This window comes from Nanorana parkeri, unplaced genomic scaffold, assembly GCF_000935625.1.
Source record: "Nanorana parkeri isolate BGI_ZX_2015 unplaced genomic scaffold, ASM93562v1 scaffold1842, whole genome shotgun sequence".
Classification (NCBI taxonomy): domain Eukaryota; kingdom Metazoa; phylum Chordata; class Amphibia; order Anura; family Dicroglossidae; genus Nanorana; species Nanorana parkeri.
The window spans coordinates 176,476-199,023 of record NW_017308110.1 but is presented as its reverse complement, the minus strand read 5'-3'; the positions used below and the strand labels follow the sequence as shown (position 1 = coordinate 199,023).

The 22,548-nt window shown below is 41.6% G+C and overlaps 1 protein-coding gene across 1 annotated transcript in view; it reads left to right on the top strand.

The window, feature by feature from the left end:
• Window positions 1–6,355: 6,355 nt before the first annotated feature.
• PAPLN (papilin, proteoglycan like sulfated glycoprotein) overlaps window positions 6,356–22,548 on the top strand; it is a 79,541-nt gene continuing 63,348 nt past the window's right edge. Inside the window, exon 1 of the mRNA XM_018571804.1 lies at window positions 6,356–6,743. The gene's annotated coding sequence lies outside the window, so the exon portion shown is untranslated. The remainder of the gene's footprint in view (window positions 6,744–22,548) is intronic.

Genomic DNA, 22,548 nt, shown 5'->3' with positions numbered 1-22,548 from the left:
GCTTTGTCACAATGTCCCCGCCTATGCCCCCAGTGCCTCCTGCTGCAGTTGGAGGCGATTTTGGTCAAGGACTGGCACTCGGCCTGGTCAGGTAAGTGAGGAAAATCCCTCCCTCTGGGGAATGGGTGTGGACTTGTGTGCCTGTGTCCTCCCTGGGTGTTTGGGCTGCAGGTGGTCCCCTCCCTACTCAGTGGGTCCCTGCTTAATGGGCTTATCTGCCTTGATTGTCCTCTGACAACCACCACTGCTTGCCCCCTGCTGCCTTCCTTTCTTTGCCTCCCCTCCTTGCTGAGGGAGTTCTAGTGTGTCTGCCTCTGCCACTCTGCGCTGTGTGCCCCGTCTGTTCATCACTGTGATCACTAGCCTCCCTCAGAATCACTTTCTAGTGTGGGTGTGGTTCGGTGGAGCCACTTGGCCTTGCTGTGGCTGGTGATTCCGGTGGAGGAATCTCCCTCCTTTAAGGATTCGACGGATAGAAAAGCAGAGGCGGTTGCGTTGTCTGGTTCAGTTTTGCTGCTGAGTGGGCAAAGCTCTTGCAGCAGGGTCTGAAGAGTGAACAGGTGTCTACTGCGTATGTGGAATTGGACGATCAACTAGTCCATGGTCTTCAGCACATCTGCAATGCTTCACTGGATACAGGACCCTTGCTATCTAAGTTATCAGTGTCTATGGTTTTTCTGCATTGTCTTATGTGGCTCAACTGCTGGTCTGTTGACCAGACCTCTAAGAAGGCACCGATGGAGCTACCCTTTAAGGGCAAGCATTTGTCTGAAGCAAAATGATAAGTCTAAATGATATTATCAACCTCACTCTCCCTGGTGCGTACCTTTAACCAGGGGGTGTCTTGTGTTTCCCCTCCGGTTTGCGCTCCCTTGCCCCGTGGGATTTTAACCTAATGCTCTCTGACTTGCAGAAACCTCTCTTTGAAAATATTAAGGAACTACCTTTATTGACCTTGTCCCAGAAGGTAGTCTTCTTGCTGGCCGTCACCTCGGCTCGTAGGGTTTCGAAATTGTCTGCCTTGTCCTGTAAACCTCTGTTTTTGGTCTTACATAAGGACAAGGTGGTTCATCGTCCGCGGCCTTCCTTTTTACACACCCTAAAGAGATGGCCCTTCACTGTTTGAATGTCTTTAGGGCTGTGCATATCTATCTTTCTGCTACTGAGTCTTTTCGTGAGACGGATTTCCTTTTTGTTGTTACTGAGGGTTCCAGGAAGAGTGAGGCGGCCTCTGTGGCCACCATTTTGCTTTGGATTAGACAGGTTATTGTTTAGGTCTAAGCCCTTGGGGGTCAATCTCCTCCCTTTCCGATTACAGCTCATTCCACCAGTTCAGTTAGCACTTCGTGGGCTTTTTGGCATCAGGCTACTGTTATGCTGGATTCTAAGGCGGCCACCTGGTCGTCGGTGCACACCTTCAAACGTTATTTTAAAGTTGATGTTGTTGCCTCTGTGGTTGCAGGTTTTGGCCGCAAAGTTCTGCAAGCGGCTGTTTAGTGTGTGGGTTCCTCTTCCTTGATCTGTTTGGTTAGCCACTCTTCAGTCTCACTCCATTGAATTAAGAAATGGCTGTGTCCTTCAATGAACGGAAGACAAAATAGGATTTTTGTACTCGCTGTAAAAACCTTTTCTCTGCAATCATTGAAGGACACAACCCCCTCCCCTCTGGAAGTTGTCTATCTATGGTATAGTCTTCCAATATCTATTTCTACATTTTCAGATTTCAGGTATATGTTTTCTAAAACTGGCCAGCATCATGACAGCACCCGAATAGGTAGCACATAGATAAGGCAGATTTTATCTTGAAATAAACATTAGAGTGTATTATCTGAGAGACAATAGCCTCAAATAATGTTCAGTGGCTGGATAGTTTGTAAGCCGCTTGTTTAGGCCGCAATATAAGAGGGAGATACGATGCAGGTTTTATCTTAAAATAAACATTAGAGAGTATATTATTTTAGAGATAGTTGCCAGTGGCTAATCACACAGGGGTTAGTGAAGTGGCTGACAAAGCCTTTTCTTACTCCTCCGAGGTGCATAGCCGCCATTTGCTTGTAAGTGCTGCTAATATGCCCTTTTCCTCCTCCTCCTCTTCTGATAATCCCACCAAAGACCCACAAACTGGCTATAAGGAGTCAGCAGAATTAGAGGCTACTGCTATCTCTATGGCCCATTTTAAACGTATCTGCTGCTGGAGCAGAAATAAAAAAAAAATGGTGGTTGAGCTGCAGAAAGCATGTCTCCATTTTTTTCTGTTTCAGCATAATCTTTCTCCCAGACACTTGGCAGCCAGTTGTACTTTTTTTATATTCATTTCATAATAGTCAGAGCACTGGAGACATTGCTACAGGGGAAAAAATCAACAGCCATAGGCTGCCCACCCTTCCACAATTTCAGGGTGAAGGACTGGCAGCAGCAATTGGAGGGGGGAAATTCTATGGCCAGGGGGAAGAGCAGATACCAGAAAAAAGTGAAGCGTATAATCCTATGGCTAGCCTATAGGCTGCCCACTTTGTTCCTTAAATCTTTCTTCTACAGTCAAACACATGATAATTGTGAAGTGTGTTTTTATTGGAAACTGTTTCTTTAAATACATTGGGGATCAATACCTAAAATGGTGGCAGACCTTGTAACCATTCTTTAAGATTTCCGAATAGACGGTGTCACTATATAAATTCACTTAAATTTGCTATACAGTATTCCAGACTAAATTCAGTAGAGAAGACCACATTGCCATTTTTTTTTAAAATAATTTCTCTGCTGTGCCTTCAACAACTAATTTCTATTTTTCACTTTAGCAATGTCGTATGCTAATATTGAGCTGAAATAACCCCTTTCCAAAAATCTGTTATGTAGTACCTTAACTTCCATTTCAAACTTTTCATGACCTGAAAGAATCCAACATAACCTGCTAAATTGTTGCACATGAATATGCCAGTTTTATACAGTGACACTGTCTATTCGTAAATGTATTGAATGCTTCCCACCCCCAAAGTCAAATTGTCTGCAAAGGTTATAAAAATGCTGTATATAGCTGTTGCTAAAAAAAAAAAGTATCTCTGCCCCAGCTTTCCAGAGGCATTACTGATGTCACCATGCCTTACTGCTACCTACTATAACTGGGCGCAAGAGTGCACATCACAAGGGCGTAGTCTCCTGCTTAAATACTGTGCCATAATATTTGGCAGCTAATCTACTTCTTGGGCCTTGTCACTGTAATGTGAATGCAAATGGCCTCCAACTTTTGCCAAGCTAGCTTTCTGTAGGATTTGCCAGATACCATTATTACCAGAGGAGACTATATATGGCTCAATTCCTACACTGCTTCTTGGCTAGGTTGCCTTGAGAATGCTGGAGTAAACTTACTCAGCAGTCTAAGACTTGCCTAACCTTTCAAGTGCAAACAGGTATTTTGCTCATAGCCTGTCCCTTTGAATAAACCTGTGTGCTTAGTAATAGGTATTGACTCCTCCCACTCAACCCAACACGACACACACTGTACAGGCCACCAATGTGTGTCGCTGCTTAAAGCAAATACCTATACTTTTTACCAGGGGTGTAACTAGAAATCACAGGGCCCCATAGCAAAATTTTGTATGCGGCCCTGTGATTTCTAGTTACACCCCTTGAAGAGCCCACATAGCTCACCTGGGGGTCACCCTGCAGAGCCCACCATAGACTCTCCATGGTGGGCTCTGCAGGGTGACCCTCAGGTGGGCTGGTCACACTCCTTACCTGTCCACCTCTTCTTCCTCCGTCTTCCCTCCTCCATCCGTCGCCGGGCCCGCTCCGTCCTCCGTCGCCGGGCCCGCCTCCTCCACCGCCGCTGCTGACTCTCATTGACTCAGCAGCGGCAATGGAGAAGAACGCAGCGCTGCACAGATCACGGTGACCTGAACAGCGGTGCGTTTGAACCCATAGCGACCCAGGCAGCCCGCACGGCATCAGGGGGGTGTCCTGGCCGGGCCCTGCTGGGCCTGGGCCCCATAGCGGCCGCCTGGGTCGCTATGGTTATTGTTACGCCACTGCTTTTTACCTAGGATGTCCATGCACTGCACACACTCTACTCTCAAGAATTCCCCCAAGCAACTGATGCTCAGGTTTTGTTCTGTGCATCTAAGAAAGTTGCATAAAACCTGCTGGTCAGGAAAAGAGTATCCATTACCTTTTGGGTTTTTTAAAAAGTTATTTTTCAGTATGCTGTGTGAACAGAAATGCATAACGCACATATAGAGGGGTTTTCTCAAATTTGATTGCGAAAGTGGATATTATAGGTACTAAAGTATAGGTACTAAATACATCTACTGTAAGATGTCGTTATGTAAGCTTTCTTGTGACATTTTATTTTGATTGCAAGTCATCTTCAAACATGACTTTAGACTGGCAAAGCTGTCATTGAAAACAGGTGGTGATGTATCACTTTATCCTTACTTGAATCACCACACCACTGGGCCCTTTCACAACTTTTTAAAACCCTTCAGTTACATAGTGGAAGGGTTCTTATTTTATATTTTGCTCTCAGGAGGGATCGGTCATTGCTCAGACATTTGGAGCATGTCACAAAAATGCTGCATGTCATAATGAATGTTTCAGAGGCTTGAAAGTGATTTTCACTCTGCGTTTACCCTCCCTGGCTTTATATTTGCTTGCTTATATGTAACATTGCTTTCATTGTCAATTTTAATCTGTTACTGTAGAGAGGTCCTACTACTTGCTGACAGTTACATGATTATGCCACAGGATATTTTTTAGTAGCTCAACTGTACTACTAAAATTACTAGCAATTAATCAGTAGGAGTAGCAACTGATTGCTAAATAAATGGAACAAATGGTTTTCTATGGAGGTAGGCAAACAAGCAGTATACACTGTAGCAGCAATCAATCTTTCATGATGGCACAATTGCCCAATCATGTGTAACTGATCCACTGCAAGATTCTTCTCCATGCTATTTATGCAGTAAGGGACTATAATCACCCATGTATCTAGGACTGATCCAGTCCTCACTGCAAATGGGATACACTGACACTTCGTGCTCATCCAGTTCTAATTCAAGCTACGAAGTACAGCATGCTTTGGCTGTATCTGACGTTTTCATATAAATCTATGATGAAAAAGTACAAAACCAAGTTTGTCTGTAATAGATAAGAATGATAGTCATAGTCAAAAATATTGGCACCCCTGCATTTCTCTCAGATAATGCACCACTACGCGGGGAACATTTTTGCAATTAGAAATGTTTAGACATTCTCATGTTTATTTCTTTTGTTTGTTTTAGTAGGACACCACAGGTGCTCTATGGGATTCAGATCTGGACTCATTGCTGGCCAGTCCAGTACTCTCCAGCGCTTTGTCTGAAACCATTTCTGGTTGATTTTTGATGTGTGCTTTGGGCCATTGTCCTGCTGTAAGACCCATGACCTCTGACGGAGACCCAACTTTCTGACACTGGGCCCTACATTGCACCCCAGAATTCTTAGGTAGTCTTCAGATTTCATAATGCCATGCACACAGTCAAGACATCCAGTGCCTGAAGCAGCAAAGCAACCCCAAAACATCAGTGAACCTCCACCATGTTTGACTGTAGGGACTGTATTTTTTTCTTCACAGGCCTCATTTCTTTTTCTGAAAACAGTAGAATGATGGGCTTTACCAAAAAGCTGTAATTTTGTTTCGTCAAAAAGCAGCTACTTTTGTGTCATACCAATGCAAACAAAAGAAATGAACATGAGAATGAGTAAACATTTGTCATTGCAACAATTTTCTGTGTGAAGTGGTGCATTATCTGACAGAAATGTAGGGGTGCCAGTATTTTTGGCCATGACTGCATATGTATACATGCCACAAAGCTGCAGAGAGCCATATGCATATCAGTAAAATCAAGCATCTGAGCATTTGGAATTGTTTTGCGAGCCACAAAGCTAATATTTCTTATGGGTCTCCTGCCACTGAACTATTTGAGATTTTTTAAAAGCCAGTTATATGATTCAACTTGCCAGAAACTACTCTGAAATATTAGTTTTTCATACCCATGGACTTTTATCACAGCTTTTTTTGTCTGTGACTGAACTTTCATGTGACAAGCTGGTAATATATTTAATCACATCCTCCTAAAGATTTTGTAATCATGAAGAATTTATATTAGTGTAACTACATTTTCTTAGTAAGTGTTGTTATTGTTAAGTGCAGATGTTTTTCTTCATCTCTCTGCTTGCTTGCTTGCAATTGACAATGGTTAAGCAAATCAGTACTTCCAAAAAAGAAAAAAAAAATGTCTGTTTGTGTTTGGATGAGGGATGTGTTCCTCTCTCCTTTCACCCAAAGACACTTCCTCATTCTCATGTGTGCGATGCACAGAGTACAGAGGCTGTCTCAAGTCCCATTTGTCTAGTGTTTCAGGGCTACATTTAAACTAGCAGAGTGGGTCCCACCCAGAAAGGAACACTATGAGCCGCTGGGAAAGTAAAAAATAAGGTGGGGGCGAGAACACCTTTTTTCGTTGAGTGGAATCTACTTTCCATCTAGGTCCTGAGTGTGCTGAGAGCTCTTGCTGTCTGTGCTGTGGAATTGGCTGTTACACTGAAAGAAGAAACGTCACAGAGGTGCATCAGAAGCAAATATCTTTTTACTGGTGTACGGTGGGATCTGAGAAGAAACTCGCATTTGGAAAGCTGATTTTTTTTTTCCTGAGACAGTGGAGATAACAGCTGCTCTTCAGCACTCTCACCCTCCAGGCAGGCCCAAGGTAAGACGCTCACTAATGGGGATCATTATTGAATACCACTGCCAGGTGTGTTTTAGAGATTGCAGGTTTCTTATTGTAACTCTAAAGATATGAATAGGTTGTACGAATGTAAATTACTTATTACTATAATATATAATGTAAATATGACCAGATTTAGTTTATACTGATTTTCCATTATTTGTGCAGGTGTTTTGCAATTATAGACATTTATAAAGCAGTCATTGACATCTGTTCAGGTAGCAAGGACCCTATTTTTTATATAATATACTTAAGATTCAAAAAGAACAATATGTATTTATAGGTTATTTTGATTTGTGGGAGACAGGGTGGCTGTGGATTTAGAAGGAAATGTCTTTTACACTTCCAGTGCTCTGCGATATATAGCTTGTTAAAGCATTGGCATTTATATTATAGTGGAAACTAGGTTGTGAAGATCGTGGTAATGTACCTTATCTGTGAAGTTTATGCTGTTTTCATTTTGTTCACAGTGTTAGTAAACAGTAATGCAGCAGTTCTGATACAGACTTTCATGTGGATAAGGCTAGAATAATTGAATTATCTAGCATTTTCACACCTTGTATTGGATAACAATTGCTCCTTAATCTATAAGAAATTATGCTGTTTTTAGATTTTTCTCATCCGCAAGCATGTTTACAATAAAGTACTAGAAGGGTTGGAAATGGTTCCATTAACAGTACAGGCTAACACGTTTTTTAATAAGTCAGCACAAAATGGAATTATGTGCTAAATGCAATAACCTATGGAAACCAATCATGGTTCAATGTGCCATTGGGTTATTGCACTTTACTCATTTTCATTGCAGCTTTTGACTAAATAAACTTGTAATGTCAGGAAATTAGATTTTACTTATATAAAAACATGTACAGCTTGAAGTTTGAGAACCAAGTAAGGTCTACAGGTTTTCATACTTGCAATATATTTGGTTGCAAACAGCAACTTTTTATGTAGTTTCTCTTTTGAGAAATACACAGTTAACATAATTGGTTTAAAAATGTGGGTGCATGGAAGACATGGCTAAAACATGAAAAATGTGATTAGGTAAATGTTTTGTAGACTATGTAATTGAATGTAGTATAAGATTAATTGGATGCATTCCTATAACGCTTTGGAAGGTGGCGCTATAGTAATCTATGCAAATGTATCATTCCTCTGGCATAACCACTATGGCTCACCTACATGCAATATACACATACAATTAGGAGATTCTATCAAATCATATATGTTTTATGCGAAACGTTACCCAATTCCCGCACATTTAATCTGTGAATTGTGCAAACATTATCTTTACAATACATTTAAAGTATGAGTCCGAAACCACCCAAGACTGATATTTCAGTTTATAGTTGGAGTCTGCTGAAATTAATCACTTGACTAGTTTCTTAGGACTCCCAACACTGGAAACAGCACACTGCAGTTCCTATTTCATCTGTGTTGCCTCACTTCTGTTGCTTACTCCTTTTACATCAAATGTAAAAATCCAGCATTGGGAAAGGTCATAATGACTTGGTTTGATGCATGGAGCTTCATATTCAGGTCCATAAAACATGCATTTCACAAACTGAATATGTGCATACTTTCTGGGATTCTGCAAGGCTTACAAAGCTGCCTGAGCCATACCTTCAAACATCGCATGAAAGGAAGCATCAGCTTTCAGTCTCCATTGAATTTATTGTATGCAAAATGAGGAGGAACATCTCGGATTTCTGACCTTTCTGACCTGTGTAAAATGAGGCACCTTGGTAATCAAAATGTAGGAAAGCTATTCTTTTGAGCAGAAAAGGTGCTGCATATTTTCCCCCTCTAGTTATGTTGCATTGAAGTATCCCTACAGTAGGTAGGACTGTATAACCTCATTCATATATTATAACTTATTTCTATAAGACCAAAAATTAAAAGTAAATACTGCAGCCCCCTCGCCTGACAGTTGTACTGGCAATATTGTGGAAAAAAAGAACAGGAATGTTTCACTTTTTTTCTGCTCTATTATCCCTATACTACTGGATTTGTAGCTTGCATAACACCACCACAGTAAATTAACAGTAGAAATATGGATTGGAACTAATAGATTATGGGGGAAAAAAGTCCTTGTATGGTGGTGTCAGGGATGTCCAGGTAGAAGAATCAAAAGAGAGAGGTATATAAGAAAGGGGAAAAAAGGTGTACAGAAAAGAAATTGTGTGCATCAGGGAATAGTGGGTGTAGTGGGGAAAACCCATTTAGAGATGGCAGGGGTCCTTCGCAAGAGCCATTTCCATATATAAAAGCTATGGACTCCAGGTCTGGAAATAGGTCTGGAAATAGGTCTGAAATCTTTAATTTACTTGTGCAGTCAGTTTCTCCATCCTCATAATATGGGATCATAATTTTACCCACTCTCTAATAGTGGATTTACAATGGTGAAGTGCGCATGCAGCTAAAAGAAACATAGTTGTCACTTTTAACAGTGTATGCAATGTACTTTGCCTGGAAGAGTAAATACTTTGAGCATTGAAAATACATGAGCCAGACCTTCTAACTGTTGAGGCAATGCCTCAAAGGGCATCAGTGGTTCAATACAGAGTCTTTTGGCATATAGCATGGTATAAATCCTGAAGTTGAACATACCATTAAAAATACCAACTATTAGTACCCTGGAAAAGCTGTTTGCAGTATAAGAGATGTCAATGGCTTCAGCCTCCTGGATTCCAGTGCCATACACATATGAGAAAGATCATGTGCATCCAAAATAAAGAAAAGCACCCATAGCAAATCACGGGGGAAAAGCTGTATCAGCAATATAGGAAACTAGATCCAGATTTTCAGTGGTAGGATTATGTGGTCTAAGTCAGAATAATAGGCATGAAAGGTTTGCGCTATATTCTGAGACTGTTGTACCACTTTTTATGAGGGGAGCCTAATTTTGGGAATATATGTGTGTGTGCATTTTGACCTTAGGGAGCGTGCCAATGTCTTTCCACATATATGCCCAAGTTCATATAATTGGTGAAGCATTTCCTTGTATTTTATGGAGCTTAAATCCATCAGACATGTGAGTTCTGAATGGTTTCCAACAGCTTCTATAGGACAGCTGCATCTTGGTACAATTTATGAGAACTTTCTAAGATATAGATTTCCTGCAATAAGCTGGATATAAGTCGCATGTTCCCTTCTCAGTCTGGAACCATAGGCTATACAAATATCTCAAAGACTGGATTTTCCTTTTTTTTTCTCTGCACATTTGCCTACACATCATGCACTATAAAGAAGAAGGCTCCTATTCTCACCTGTGCACCATGATAAGAGGGATTTTCACTCATCACACATGTTTGCACCCCAGACTCTCAACAGACATTAGTAGTTAATATTGTTAGCCCCTCCATAAGGACAATCCCCTCATAAATGTTTGCTCCCACACCATCCTGTATATTCATTCCTGACCTGCCATTGACAGCACAATTGAGCAGCTCCAGTAAGTGGGAGTGTTCACATTTCTGTCACAGAGGTGGCAACCTGTGCCTTCCCGCTGCTGCTAAGCTGCAGGACCTACAGTGTGGTTTTCTGGACTTGTAGCCAATATATATTTCTCTGTATGACATACCTGTCCTTTGTTTTCTCTTTAAATATTTACAGTTTCATTAATGGTTCCCCAGTGTTTCATTTTCTATGCAACACTACAAGGATGCAGCGTTTCCAGTTGCTGCTTTGACCGCCATATCCCCCACCACGCTCCTCTGACTAAGGCTAGGTTCACACCTGGGCAACTCCTCACAGCGTGGCAATTGTGCACAAAACCGTGCTGTCACGGCGTCGCACACTGCATGCTATCACGTTGTGGGTGCCATTATTTTCAAATGGCACCCCAGTTGCGTCGGGCGGATCGCGTGATTTCGCAGCCGCTATTCCGCTGAATGCAAGTGAACACAATCGGGGCTACGAAAGCCGCGTGTGGTGTTTCACATAAAAGGTACATGTACCTTTTTTTTTTTTTATTTAAGTGATTGCCGCGCGAATGTCACCCCATTGAGATCAATGGGGGGGGTCACACAGCAACCACTGTGTGCACTAGCACATGATCGCGCAGCCCCAGGACGCGCGTCCCAGGTGTCGTGCAGGTGTGAACCTAGTCCATACTAAGAAGTCACACAGATTTACTGAAGAAATATTTATTTTTCTACCCTATATCTCCACCATTTAATGAATAGGTGCACTTTTGATAGTTTTGGTGATTTGAAATCACAGCGTCATTGATTGTGTACCAACTGACAATAATTCCAGCCAAGGGGTGTTGCTTTAGACACCAAAGGTTGTGTGCCCACAGGCTCCTGTGATTGGCCACTACAAGAAAGTTTTCCGACACATCCATCATTATTTTCTTTTATATACCTGTATAGGCCCTGTAAATTTTAACTTTACAAAAATGAGGTGTGCACTGTATCAGTTTTAGTTTGATCCACTGATTATACCTTTTTAGCATTTGATTAATTTTCTGTAGTATTTCATGACCACCTGTTAAATGCAGAATGAGAAAGGTGTCCTTATTTAGCAATTTTGCATTTGTTATGATTGATTATAGTACTGATGTTAAAGCTTATACCAGGCATTCCTACCTTTGCCTTTAGGCTAGTAAACTTGTCTTTGACTAGTGCTGTCATACCCTTGTAATGATCCCTCTGTCTGACATTTTTTCTTGAATATTGCTGCTAGATTGTTAGTTTCCACATTTTTCACAATTAGAGTTAGCAACAATATGCATAAAGAAGTAAAAAATGAAGTCCTGTATCTTGTATACCCTTGATCTCTAGTGAGTCTGAAATATATGTGGATTAGTTTTACACTCTTAAAAGCTGGTCAACTACTATACTGACAAAATAGGATAACTCAAGCTAGACTCAATTAATCTGCCCTATGCCCTGTACAAGTTTCATGCATACATTCATCCCAATTTGGGAAAGCTGTGTTTGCCACACATTAGTTGCAGGATGACTTTAATGTGAGTCATAGATCTTGTATATCTTGATGTATATATTGATTGCAGGCACCTGTAAAACATTTAAAAAATACATCCAGGAGCAGATGTGATGCATTAAGTGACCACCTGCAACCAGTACTTGCACACTAAGAGCCGGGTACATACCCCACCTTGTGTTAAAGCAGGCTCGTAATTGTTATGTGGCACATGCAGCTTTACTTGACCATAAAGGTACAAATACCCAACAAACATGTTGGGCTCAAGTATAAAAACCAGTTCAAGGAAACCTAGAGAAGAGTTATTACAGCCACACACCCTGGTGGTAATGCAAACTCACCCAAGGCGCGAACCAAAGCACCAGCCAGTTTTCACCAGAGTTCTTGATGGTGGAGGCGGGTTTTACTGCAAGCTGGTAACCGGTCACAGTCTTCAGGATCACCCTACCATAGGCAGGCTGCAGACGAGAGTGGTCAGGTTGATTCACGTCAGCAACAAACAATTCGTAATGTCGTATGGTTCTTTTGGCACTAGGCTGATAAGACGGCCCTTTCAGGGCTGGTGCTTAAAAACATCTTGGATCAGGGGACACATCTAGCATTGTTTCAGGGAGACCTTGAATTTCTGGCAGGAATTCTGTGAGTACCATTAGAGGTACTAGCAGAATTCAGCGTGTGCCATTAGAATTTCTGGCAGGGATCCTGTTAACACCATTAGCAGTGGCAGACGGAGAGGTATTATAACAAGAGTGTTGTAGCTGTCCACAACTGGGAATATTTATTTTATTGCTTAATATATTTACATGAAAAAAGTGGACTCATTAGCTTATTTCACTAAATTGTATTGTCAGATAAGCAAAAGCTCCAACTAGACTTATTGGAATGTACAGCATTAGGGTTGCACAGATACTTTTCAAGTACCAGTGCAGATACTTGGCATTTTCATGAGAACTACCAGGGTTGCAGCGGTTGCAGCTGGGACCTGGCGCTGGCACTCCACCACTGTCTTGAAATCATTAGTCTGTATTGTTTTAGAAAAACTGTCACATGACAATAAACAAAAATGTATCAGTACTCGTACTTGTAAGTACTCGGCAAGTACCAGTACTTGTACTCGCAAAACTGGTATTTGTGCATCCCTTTATTTATATTTATAAAAACAGAATCATACATTAAAACAGAGATGTACAAATCCCAGGAGCTCCGTGTGCTCCTTACAAATGACACCTGCCTCCTAATTTTTGAATTTGTCTCTAGTGTAGTCTTGGAGCTCAAAAGTATCGGTATATGTACTCGTACTTGTACCGAGTACTGTACTTGGTATCTGTGCAACCCTATACAGCATACAGTATTACATCAATTATAATCCTAAATACACCATAACATATGGAATTGTTTATGTAGACATATGTGCATTATTTAGAAATACAGAAAAAACAGTATTTGTTTTTTTTTACACATCTGATTGTTTGAACATGGGTGGAAAACTGGCTGCAAGAACGGAGAGGGTAGTAATAAATGGTTAATTTTCTAATTGGGCAAAAGTCGTGAGTGTGGTGCCCCAGCGGTCAGTCCTGGGACCAATCCTGTTGATCCTATTCATCAATGACATAGAGCTTGGCTTAGGTAGTTCAATCTCCATTTTTTCAGATGATACTAAACCGTGTAGGATAGTAAATTCCAAACAGGAGATATGTGCAGTTCAACAAGACCTGGATAAAATTTAGTATGTAGATGTAAAGTTATACCCATGGGTGCAAAGAACGAGTGCACAAACTACTATCTGGGGGGGGGGGGGGGGGGGGTGGCTGCATTAAAAAAGACAAACATGGAAAGGGACATGGTGCTTGTAGATCACAGGTTTGGCAGTAGCATGCAATGCCAAGCAGCGGTCAACAAAGCACGCATAATACTATCCTGCATTAAAAGAGGGATTTTAACATGGGATAAAAGAATAATACTTCCACTTTATAAATCACTAGTTCGGTCTCATCTTGAGTATAAGGTGCAATTTTGGTCACCAACTCTCAGGAAGGATGTCCTCAAGCTAGAGAAAGTTCAAAGAAGGGCCACAAAATTAATTAAAGGGATAGAAGGCCTGAGGCCTTTAACATATTCATCTTAGAAAAGAGGCGATTAAGAGGGGACTTTATTGCAGCCTTCACAATCATCAATGGGGACCACAATATTTGGAACAAGTTGTTTTCACTAAAAACAGTATTAATAACACGTGGACACAAGAGGTTAGAAGAGAGGGGGTTCAATCTTAAAACGCGCAAGGGCACTGTAAAAATGTGGAATTCCCTTCCACTGGCACTGCTATCCGCACACACACACACACACACACACACACACGTTGTACTGACTGGACCTTGGTCTTTATTCAACCTCACCTATGTTACTATGATGTCGACAACCTAAAGACTGTATTTTACAAATCAATATTCATTCATTTCCCAGTTGATGAAATATTTGCATGCCTTAATTAAATGAATGCTCCCGGTGCTTGAATTATTTATGACCGTTGACATTGTTTCTTCATGTCATACCCTACTTTTTCTCTGGGGAAAAAAAACCTCCCAGATTGATATGTTTCTGCCTTTTGCTTTTTCGCTTTGCATTTTATATAATTGTTAAGGTCTTTGCAGTCATACAAAGCTGCAGCATATAAGCATATTTTGTTTACTAAATATTCCCTTACTATAAACAGATAACCACTTCCTTTATCCACTCCTCTCACAAATGGTGGATCTGTGAGCGCTACATACTCTAATTTTTTCTATCTGTGGATGCTGAGCATAACTGAAAGGCCTTATGGCATTTCTGTATACTTGAATGGTGCAAAGCAAGGCTTCATTTAGAAACAATATTAATTGTGGATTGTCTTTTTTTTCCCCAGCTGCAATCATATTTATTTGAGTAATTCAAAAATATAATTCCCTTTCTCAAGTTATATACCTACGGTATATCATATATCTTCATATTTATGTTTTAAATATATTTAAAAACAAGGCAAAACACAAAATACTCGTGTATAATACCTTTAATAGTTATGGGAGCCCTTTTATTTAGCAAATACATTAGCTTAAAACCAATGTAGTTTTTCTCCTGAATAAACCTTTATCTCAAGTCTACTGAAAATAGCAGCTAGAAATTCCCCAGTGTTTCCTGTAATTTTAAGTCTTGGGAGACGGGGTATTTATATCTTAGGAAAACAAACAGATTCATGTTTATCTAAGAAGAGGTATTGTTTCAGCTGCAGATCCTCTAATATGTATTTAATGACATACACGGAGTGGCCAGATTATTATGACCACCCCGTCAGTACTTCGTTGGGCCACGAGATGACTTTGTTGGGCCGCCTCGTGACTCCACGAGATGTTGAAAGGTGATGCGAGGAATCTGACACTGCACTGTTGCCCTTCTGTTGTCTTGTAGCAGTCTTGCTACTCTCCGTTCTGCCCTAACATTGACTAGTCGCTGACGACCACAATTCGCACGTTCAGACCCAGATTTTCGGCTGACAGTCCAGTCTTTAAACACTTTAACAACAGCTGCTCTTGAACATTTAACAAATTCTGCTGTTTTGCTGATACTCGCTCCATGGCTCAGAGCGCCAACAATCATCCCACGTTCAAAGGCTGTTAAATCGCATTGTTTACCCATATCTTCAGAAAAAAATCACTACTACTGTCGTGGTAAACAACCTGCTTCCCTATTTATAATGGTCTGACGCTCTAGCAACTTCAGCGCGAAATTATAGCTAATTATAACTCATTTGCCTACAAACGTCAGGTGGTCATAATAATTTGGCCACTCAGTGTATATTACAGTCAAAACAAAATACATAATGAGGCAGGTTTGTTAGTTTTTAGGAAGTCTCATCAATAAGTCTTTGATGATATATGTTCTTTACATTACACATGTAGATGACAGTTGACAATGTCAACAAGTGACTTACATTGTGGTCCACTACTCTGCATAGCCAGTTAAGACAAATTCCCATGTAGTTTAAAAATCCAGATATTCTTCAAATATTATGGGGGTTTTTTTTAAATCAGATTATTTATATTTTTTTCCAAAACCATAATGCATCACACACAACAAATAGATAAAAGGTAAAAAAAAGAGCTCCTATTTACACTGCTCCAAGAGAAAAAAATAAAGGAGTAATTAACCAACACAGTAACCCCCATAGTACAGTAATACACTATTAATAGACATGAATATGAGATTACATAACCTCTTGCTATTGGGACCAGGTCCAAGCAAACTTTAACATTCCTTGACGCAGCCTATACATGTGTTTTTCAAACGACATACTTATTCACTTCAGCAATAAATATACTATATATATAAATAAGTATATAATATTATGCTAAAACTAAAGCCATTGCATGTATCTCAGCATTTCTTGCAAGGGCATGGCAGCTTAGAAGCTCACCAGTATTGTCTCCACAGACTACATAGGTTCCCAGCTGCTATTCTCCTGTAATTGCAGAAAGCAAACACATTCCATTGCTTCCAAGAAGCCAAGCCTTCTTTTCCTGGATTGCATGCAAAAAAGAGCAGCCCCACACCAGACAAAATACAAAAATCTGTGCCAATGTATTTGGTGAAGACATGGAGATAACAATTCTTCGCATTTAGCAATAAAACATTTGCACAGTAGAACTTTTAAGCACTGACTTAAAATGAGGCGGGTGCTAGCAATTATATATGGTATTTGGTAGTTCCCAAGAGGATCCTTCTTGGAAATGCTTCTCAAAGAATTGTTGGGCAAAATGCATAAGGATAGCCTTATTCCGGTCCCTGCCTTAATTGTTGATACAGGTAAGCATCAGGTCATGTGGGGCCTGAGGTGGTGATTTGTGTGTGATTCTAATCACCAGAGACACCCAATATCAAAAACAAAGATTTTGCAGCTTGTTGCGAAATTTTTGTTGAACCATCTAATGCTACCTACTTTCAGTTGAGAAGAGTGAATAAATCACTTTACCCCTCATGCGTTGTTTCCAGTCATGAGTTACAGTAGGTTGATCTCAGTAGTAAGTATAACAAAATCACATATTTTTGCTTTATTTTATATGTGTGAGTGATTACTTATGTGTAACTATACATTTGTGGGGTTGAGAAGCTAATTGTCCTCCAATTACTTTTTGAAAGATGTTAGTGGCTAAAGGTCAAAGGAGTCTAGCAATTCACATTAAAAATCAGAGTGTGCACTGTCAACCTTTTTTTAACATTTTAGATAAGAGTAGGGGAGGGTTAAAACCCCAATCGGGTTATTTTTTGCTTCCTGTGTCCTGCTGGGGAGATTTAATTTCTCTTCCTGTCCTGAAGTCGCAATAGGAAATCTCTCCAAAGTGAATGTGGTGAGGAATACCTTTCAAACAAGCCATATGTGTTCCTCACCACAGCAAAAATAATGTTTCTTCCCACTGTCCATATCTGTCATCCTGGAATTCAAGCTGAAAACACGTCTACTGCTTCTTCCAGTAAACGTATGTCATACATGTCTGGAGGGAAAAAAAGGTCATTCTCAACTGGTCTTATGCAGAATCAGTTTCTTCCTCCAGAGTTTCATAAACTTAAACAATAAAAAGAAACAGAGGATTTATAGTTTAATAATGAACATGTATTTTAAATGAGTATACTAACAATCTCGATTCATGCTTAGACTATATTTTTTTTGCTTAGAGTTGCCCTTTACTTTTCAAGTGTTTACAGAAAAGTCACTACCACATATGAACCAATTTTCTTAGAAACAACCCACTAGCGCATAATAAGCGAACCAACCCTGCTCTAGTCTGTCCCCCAAGATCGTTATTCCCCTTTTGGACAACAACATCCTGCCTGTTCGAAGCACAGAGAAGGTAAAGCTAGGCCATTAATCACCGCTATGACATCAAATACCTCTGCCTTTCCTGTGTCTCTTGCACACATTAGCCATCAGGGGCAGTGTATATACCTGCAAATGACAACTTTGTTGCTGGATTGGCAAACAGTCATAAATTTGCATACCCGTAACAGTGCTGTTCAGCCTTCTTAGGCTGCATGTTTTAATGGTGAAAAATTAAATGACGAAGATTTTTAAAAGTTAAGTCATGTTTAGGGGAATAACTAAACTAGGAAAACATTTTATCCAGTTGCTGTTATAAGTATTCTAGGTTTTCCAATATGACCCACTCCAGAAGGCATAGAACACTGCTCCTAATTATCTCTATATCTTTAAACTTTAGTCACTGAACTCTTGTTAAATAGCGCTATGTACTTAATAAATTGGGCAACAATAGAGGATCTGGTCTTACCTTCCTTAACCTTCCTGGCTGTAATCCCGAGTGTGGCTCGGGGTTAATTTTCAGTACCAAAAGCGGTAACCCCGAGCCACAGTCGGGATTACACTGCGTCACTTACCTTGTCCCTACGAGCCCAGCTGTGTCCTCCGGCCGATGCTGGCATCCGTCTTCCGTCCCTTGCGAGCGCCCGCGTCACAAGGGGGCAGAACCGGCTGGAAATGTAAAAGTAAAAAATAGAAACAAAAATAGAAAAAAAATACATAAAAACAAATACTGAGATAATCAGACCGCTGGGGATTTTAAGTCCAATTGATATAAAATGTTGTTTTTCTAAATGACTTTAATGGTTTTCGTTTTACTTTTAACTTGCTTGTTAATGGACCACTGAGATAAATGTTATACTTTTTGTTTTTCCTGACAATTCTGTATAAAGGCATATTGTTCCTTTCAGTTTGAGGGAAACTAGGGCAACAAAGTTTGATAAACTTATATTGCTCTCTGCCAAGTCAACAAAACAGATTTTGAAATGTATCTTTGTGCTTTTGTCCTATGAGCTTATTTGAACATGAGCCTTTTTACTTGTGCCATAATAACTCTTTGTTAAAACATAACATGTGGTATCCACTAACTTTGAAGACTATGCTGTGTATTTAGGTTTTGCTCATAGGGAAGGGCTCTGTGACATTGTCTCATAATGAATGCCAAAACAGAAGAACATTTAGGTTTAAGTGCTCACCCACAAATGGTCCCCAGCTTACACAGAATAAGTAACTTTTTTTCTGTTAGAGCTCACCTAATAACAAATTTCAGTGTAAACCTATCAATAAAAAACGCACAAACTGCTAGTTTAAGCGACATGCTGGTACATAGAGGTCTCTGCAGAAACCTAGGGCACTCTCTTATGTAAAAAAATATTTTAGGTAGGAAGATAAGGCGCTGCCCTGCTTACTGTGCCTTGTTATCGGCTGCAAATTTATATGGGCTGCCTCTCAGACGATTCAAAGATACAGAAAGGGGCAGCCTAGGCACAAACTTCCTCGCTAATATTAAGATTTGCATAACAGAGCCACATGAGTTTCAGGGCACTCTGCAGGCCTTAGACCTGTTGATCCTTCAAAAAATCCAGTGAGCTCATAACTTTTTATGGATTCAGCAGCAGAATCTCACGCAGTCTTAAAAGCACTGCAGGGGTTACTTCTGTGAAATCTAGAACACCTTCCCTATATGTTATGGGGACAGGGGCGGAACTACCACCATAGCGACCCATGCGGGCCCTATGGGGCCCGCAACAGAGGGGGGCCCGGTCAGGAGCAGAGCTCACAATCTTCCCGGCCGGGCCCCTACCAGGGGCGGACTGAGCATACGGGCCCGTCAGCGACCCCCGAGCGCTTTTCAGCCCGCATGGAAGAGGATGCGGGTTTGTTAAAACGGCGACGGCAGTGTCTCCTGCCTCCCGGCCCCACTACACTGCCGTTGCCGCTTTAACAGAGCGGGATCTCCTACAGCGCTGTGGCCGAAAAGAGCTCTGAGGGGGGGGCGTGTCACAGTGGATGGGGGCGGACCTACCGCGGAGGGCGTATGGAGGGACGGAGGCACGAGAGCCTCATGCTGGGGGAGCCCCCACTGAGATCCGGCCCTGGGCCCCCCACTGGAGGCGTTCTACTGGAACCTGGTGATCGGGAGCCCTGATGCTGGTAAGTGAATTTTATGAAATTTTTCTTTGAGCTGTAAATGGGAAGATTTTTAACCTTTTAGTCTCTATTTACATACAGCGTTTGCGTTTCCCTGCGGTTTTTCATGTGGGAACCTGCACGGGATGCAAATGCTATATGTGAACTGCACGGATTCCGCTCGTTTGCGGTCATTATATAGCCGCGAACGTGCGGAATCTGACGGATTATTGCGCTTGCAGTATTTTGGGGGTCTTGTGGGTTAAAGCTCCTTCCAGACTGGAGCGGCTGCCCGAATACGAGCAGAGCCGCTCTAAACAGAAAAAACAATGCACTTTTATGTGCTTTGTCCAGACTGTTGTGGGACCGCACGGTACGAAACCGCACAGCCCCCAAAATAGTGCAAGCGAGATAATCCAGCGGATTCTGCACGTTCACGGCTATATAATAGCTACAAACTAGCAAAATCCGTGCAGTTGTTCCACATATAGCGTTATATACGTGCGCAAACGATACGGGGGTTATTCACCGACTGAATAACGGAGCCGAAGTGAGCTGAACACTGTTCGGCTATTCACTTCAGCCTTGTAGGGCTGATTTCAGCCGTACCTCGGCTAAAATCAGCCGTACATCGGCTGCCTTCGGTCAGCCGAATATACTCTGTATGTTCGGCAGGGCCGAAGTGCAGAAGGAGTTTGACTCAGCTGATCCAACATCTGGATCAGCTAAGCCGAAGCTCGGCAGCTCACTCTCTGCCGTTCTCCCCTATTCTTACAGGGGCCGAACGGCAATAAGTAAATAGCCGAATGCCGCAAGCGGCATTCTGGTTGGCTATTCTGCTCAGTACCTCCATGGTAGCGAGCAGAATATAAAAAAAGTTAAATAAATGAGAAAAAAAATGTAGAAAAATAGGAACATTTTTACAAAATTTAAAATATTTTAAAGAAAAAAAAAAACAACGCACATCCTGTTTCCTATTGGCCAGCCAATAAACAACTGGGTGGAGCCGACTGTGACGTCAGGCAGGCGTCAAAAAGACCACTGCGCATGTGCGACCCCGGGTGACACCCAGCCTCGCGACGCCACTGAATGTATGCACAATGTTTTGTGATTGCACTACACCTGAATGCAGGACATTCGTATTACCATGCATTCTGGGTGTCACCCGGGGTCGCGCATGCGCAGTGGTCTTTTTGAGGCCTGCTGCCGGCCATCTTGGTGATGGACGCCGACAGAGAGAGGAGGTGACGCCACTGCATGCACTATTTTTTGCGGGCCGGGGGTGTCTGGAATTCAATTGACATGAATGGCACTGCCGCGCCCCCTTTCACTCCAGAATGCAAGGAGACTTTGTGTATGTGATCACTTGAGTCAATGGCATTATTATTTTTCTTTTTGTGTTTTTTTTTTTTGGTGGGGGGCCACTAGCAGGATCACCAGGTGCAAAAAGCCTGAGCAAATTGTAGCAGCCAACATATCTAAGGACTGGTAAACTGCAATATATATTAAATTTTGAGGTGCAATTTAAATTAAAGCTATATTCTTAATTTTCCTGGAATAGATAAAAGAAAGGTAATAGAATGTCTTTAATTCTTTATTTGAGTTGAGTTGAGTTATTTGACCATGGCACAGGGATTTGGGTATGTCATCTCCCTTGAGTTCAGATTGGCAGATTCTACTCTGCAGCAGAGATTATGTGGTGAACTGCCTAGGCCTTTGGCCACATGAACAGCAATGATGGGAGCTTGGAACTGCATTTTCTGCAAGACAGGTAAGTATTTCATCCCTTTGACTAGTATTTAGTATCCATCTGGGCAAAAGTCCCATTTATACATTTTCTTTAGTTTTTGCCCAATAAAGTAAAAAAAAACACTGGGGGGAATTTATCAAAACAGGAGCAAATAAAATCTGCAGCAGCTGTGCATAGTAAGTGACCAATCAGCTTTTCTCTTCAGTTTGTTCAGTTATGATCTGAAAATGAAAGGGAGAAGCTGATTGGTTGCCATGCACAGCTGCTCCGGATTTTGTCTGCCCCAGTTTTGATAAATGCCCTTCACTGTATATAGGACAACAGTGAACATATATTGCTCAAAGGATATATATCTAGTAAAAAAAAAAGCATCAATTATATATAATTTTTAAAATTAAAGCATATCTTTACAGTAGAATGATGACTGTGTATCCTAATTAAAGGAGAACTATGGGGTTAAGTCTTTTCCCCATAGTTCTCAGGGTGACGGGAGGACACAAACTAGTGTCCTCCCGTCACCCTAGGCTCAGTATAGCTACACCCTAGCTACAGCTCGCGGTATACTGAGACGCCGCAGCTGAAGCGGATCCCGACAATTGTGCCGGGATCCGCCCAGCTGCGTGACTGACAGCTGGCTCTGCCTATCTAGAGGCAGAGCCAGCTGTACCCGCCCCATCCGTTCCGCCAGTCAGCGCTGGCGGATCGGAGCGGGGAGGGGGGAATCCAGCCCCTCCCCTGTCACGGCGGAGAGCCGTGACAGGATCGAGAGGTGAGCGAACGCCGATATGTGTTCGCTCACCTCCCGATCTACTGAGCCGACCTGTGACAGTCTCATTGTCACAGGTCGGCTAGAACTATGAGGTGAGTGAAAAGCACTCACCTCATAGTTCTCCTTTAAGTTTTTTTGATCTGGTATTAGTATCTGTTTGTCCATGAAGTATTAGTGAATTGTTTTGTTTGGAGGTTCCACATAGATCAGGTTATATTTGTAAGTGACACACATATGATCAAAGTCCTCCCAGATTTCTCTGCATTGGTGATTGGCCCTCTCATAGGGCCATAATCAGCTATTACTCTCCCCCCCCCCCCCCCCCCCCCCCCCCCTCCTTTTCTTTTTTTCC